Raw genomic sequence first — 4,484 nt, 5'->3', positions numbered from 1 at the left:
AATTGCAGAATTCCGTCCCCACCGCAGCAAGAGAATAAATATTGTTATTTTAAGCCATGCAGTCAGTAGTGATTTGTTACAGCAGACCTAGGAAACGCATACAGAAGGCATCATGGAAACACAGCATCTCAATGCCACTTTGGAGAACGGGAGGAAATTCAGCAGGAAAGGGATCTAGAAAGGATGCTTATGTATGAAAACCCAGGGCGTTCATAGATAAATTTCTATTTTGAATGAATTATCCTGTTCCTACACACAAATGGTCACATATAGACTGGAAAAGTAATTGCGGCCTGATAGAGCCTTAATGGTCAGCCTCGAAATACATATACAATACTTTATTGAGCAATAGTAGTACTTTACAGGTCTGTTTTGTTTCAAAGTTTACAAAAAGTCTTCACATATGATCTCATTTAAATCCCACAGCAAACTTATGAATTAGACAGCAAGGTTATTACTATATAATTTCTTTTCTGTTTAGGGGAAAGCACAAAATGCAGTCCCCCACTACCACAAATTATGCAGTTGAGTTTCCCACATTTGGGAAAATCGCAGGGGTCAGCACATCTAGACTGCAATGGATAAACCTCGCCCTGGGAAAATCACTTTCGTGACCATGGTATCTGCCCTGCCAGGTAAGTACTGCTATGTAAATGTTATAGGTAGAAATGGATTCACCTCTAGTTGTTAAGTAACCTGCTCAGGGTTGCACAGCTCATAAGTGGCTCTCAAGAATATAAATTTTTCACTTGAAATCCAATATTCTGTTCATTACATCTTGATGATTTTAGGAAATGACAATGACCTTAAAAAGTATGATTATGAGATCACAATGGTGCAGTAAGAATATTAATTTGGATAAGAGATTATAATTAGGCAACCCTATTAGCCAGCTCTTATAATAGTCAGATATGAAACAATCAAGGCCGAGGTCAATGCAGGCACATAAGGGCACATGCAGAAAATGCTGATGAAAAAGCCTCAGCCTATGTTAAAGTGTCCACCGTGCCTTACCAATGTTGTCATATACTCCTAAATCCTTTCCTACTTTGAATTTTCTATAAACATTAATTGCATTCCTGTAGACTGAGATATGAGATATATTATGTTTTTTCTGGCTTCTCCATTTAGCATAACTTTCTGGACACTTTGGTACATCTATTTTTCTACAAAAGAACTAGCAACAACTGCTAGCCTCATCTTTGCATCAGGTAGGATTTATTCTACATGAAATCTAACAAAAAGATTCCAGAATTAAAATTGGTTAAATACAACCACAGCCCCCCCCCACACACACACACATACACACATGAACACACACAAACACACACACACTTGGATTAATCACCTAAACCTATTGTACTCATATGAGTTCAGATAAAATTCTCTGATGACATAAACCACTTACATTGAAAGAGACTCTAAGAAATTGTTATTGGTTTGGCAGATTGGGGGAGCAAATAGACTAAGATTGGACCCCAAAATCTGAAAAACTCTTTCTTACACAATTAAAATTTTTAAATAGCAAGAATGGATAGACCTTGATAACTAAAAGAAAATAGTTTAGCTAACATAGCTACATTTTAACAAAAATTACCCATGTCAGATTGAGTCTATATACCTCAATGCATGACTTCAGAGAATGTGTTTAACTAGACTCTGGTCTCTCAAGAAATTCTAGGGAGAAAAAATGTTTGGGATTTATTCCAAGGCACATTTCACACTGAGACAGTCACAATGTACATCAGCACATTGAGACTGAAATAGAACATACAAGCAGGAAACTAGCTTAACTTTCCTTCACTCAGCATTTTTCACATGTATTTCACCTGGAATTTTTTTGATGGGAGGGATAAAAGAGAAAGGAGGAGTATCTCTTTTTTATCAAAAAAGAAGGATGTCTTAAATCCTTCTTTGGGTGTATATGCTGCAGTATTCCAACATGAATTTTTCTGTGGGTTAATGGATAGGTTCAATTAAACACAGATTTATGTGGAGATTGTCTCCACATAAATTCACGGAATTAGAGCTCCATATAATGCTGCTCCAATATGTTTAGTCAACGTGCCTGCTATGGAACAACTATTTTCCTTTGTGCAAGTGGCAGTGGTTAGGGACAAAATATGAAACAATTCAAATAAATGGCAAGATGGGCCAACCTTGTCAACTGAACTGGTGTCATTATTTTTGTCAAGAAATATAAGATTACACACAGAAACTGAGAAAGCAAAAAGAAAAGAGAAAAAGTGCTGATATTTTTTTAAAAGTATTTGGGAAACAAGTTTTTTCTTTCAGTATTATGCAAACTATGCTCTAGATGAAAAACATCTTGGTTCTTCGCACTGAAGAACAAAACACATGAAACAATATTGCAGAAATGTAGATCTCAAGGCACAGGCAAAGAAGATTGTGACCATTCCAAATCTACTTGCAAACTCTTCCATAGCTGCTGATTTCAAAAGAAAGTGCCATGACCAGTCAACACGATACAACATGTTTTCTAGTCCACAATTTCCAAAGCTGATCCCAAGCAGCAGACCTCAGAAGTTAAGGGAGAAGGGTCCCACTGATAACTCAGAATGGAAGACATTGCGCCAGATATATATTTTTCTATAATAAAATTGCAAGACCAAGGTTTTGGGCAAGTTATCCGTCCTGTAATAGTACAAAAGCAAGTTCCCAGAGAAAAAGTTGTGATTCTCTCAGTCAGGAGAGAAAGATAAGGCGCAAAATGAAGAACAAATTCCTGGAGTTTGATGTTACCTTCTGCCTAGAAACATCTATAACTTTTCCCTCATTAAAAAATGTGTCCCTTGGCTGGGGGTGGTGGCTCACACTTGTAATCTCAGCACTTTGGGAGGCTGAGGCAGGCAGATCACCTGAGGTCAGGAGTTCGAGACCAGCCTGGCCAACATGGTGAAACCCCATCTCTACTAAAAATACAATCATCAGCTGGGCATAGTGGCATGCATCTGTAGTCCCAGCTACTTGGGAAGCTGAGCTAGGAGAACAGCTTGAACCTGGGAGGTGGAGGTTGCAGTGAGCCAAGATTGCGCCACTGTACTCCAGCCTGGATTACAGAGTGAGACTCTGTAAAAAACAAACAAACAAACAAACAAGTGTGTTCCTACCTAAGGACCTTCCTTTGCAGGGTGTGTGCTAATTGATTGAAAAATCCCTTTCTCTAAGCTTAAGTAGCAATATTCCCTCGTTCAGTAAGACATTTACTTAATTTTGCAGAGGAATTAAAGCAACAAATTATAGAAGATATATATACATACATACATATGTATGTATGTATGTATGTATATATATATATGTATGTATGTATATATACTGTTTTCAAAGAGTGGATAGGGCTATTAAATCCATGCACCTTTGATATTCCTCAAGGGACTGCTCTTTCTGCAACAACTTTATTACTTTGTCCTTTGTGAAGGCTACTGTCAAGCCATTGTCAACCTAGTATTTCACAGTATCAAAACACATCAATGATTTGTGAGGGAAATCATGTAAATTTATTTCTAGATGCAGCAAGTGATCAATAGAAATACACAGAACTTGATCATGGAGACAGTCTCCACATAAATCTCAGTGTATTTAATCAAGCCTGCCCATTAACCCACAGAAAAGTTCATATTGGAATAGTGCAGCATACACACCCAAAGACTCAATTGTTTATCTGATCGTACCCACCTGGAGTTCTGTCTATGTCTCAAATGCTGTAAGTGCTAAACAAAAATCATTACCTATCGTCCACTACATGTAATCTTTTAACATGTTCCTCCTCTAGATAAAGGACACGCTATCCACCTAGTCTTTCAGAACAGAAATTTCAAAGCCATTTTTGAGTGCCAGTTCTTTTGGAGATCACCCTTCACCTTCAACCTCACTGGGATCTCTGATCATCAAGAAAAGACAACTCTAAACACCCTCTCATGAGGATTTATTAGTTACATTAAAAAACTAAACTCATCACATGACATTCAAAATACCCAACAAAGAGATTATTGAATTACACTTTGTATTCCTCCATTAATGTTCACCCACCATGCTGGGCGCAGTGGCTCATGCTTGTAATCCCAGCACTTTGGGAAGCTGAGGTCAGTGGATGGCTTGAGCCCAGGAGTTTGAGACCAGCCTGAGCAACATAGTGAAATTTCATCTCTAGAAAAATTAGCTGGGCATCGTGGTGTGCACCCATAATCTCAGCCACTTGGGAAGCTGAGGTGAGGATTGCTTGAGCCTGGGAGAGTTTCAGGCTGGGGTGAGCTGTGATCATGTCACTGCACTCCTGCAGCCTAAGTGACAGAGGGAGACCCCGTAAATATATATATATACATTTTACCCACAATCATGTTATTGTGAAGCCACACTTATTCCAAACACAATCAACATTGTTGGAGCCACATCAAACCTCACTGTTTTCCAAATGTAGTATAAGCTTTCATGCCCCCACAGTGTGTGGCTTGCTGTTTAATCTA

The 4,484-nt window shown here is 38.4% G+C and overlaps 1 non-coding gene across 1 annotated transcript; it reads right to left on the bottom strand.

Moving 5' to 3' along the window:
• Positions 1-478: 478 nt before the first annotated feature.
• LOC120368481 (U1 spliceosomal RNA) lies at positions 479-643 on the bottom strand. Its single transcript, XR_005582597.1, has one exon. It is a non-coding gene; the product is annotated as a U1 spliceosomal RNA (small nuclear RNA).
• Between the last annotated feature and the right edge of the window lie 3,841 nt (positions 644-4,484).

This window comes from Saimiri boliviensis, chromosome 18 (genome assembly GCF_048565385.1).
Source record: "Saimiri boliviensis isolate mSaiBol1 chromosome 18, mSaiBol1.pri, whole genome shotgun sequence".
Taxonomy (NCBI): domain Eukaryota; kingdom Metazoa; phylum Chordata; class Mammalia; order Primates; family Cebidae; genus Saimiri; species Saimiri boliviensis.
The sequence above is the reverse complement of the archived record's forward strand: the minus strand, read 5'-3'. Positions and strand labels throughout refer to the sequence as shown.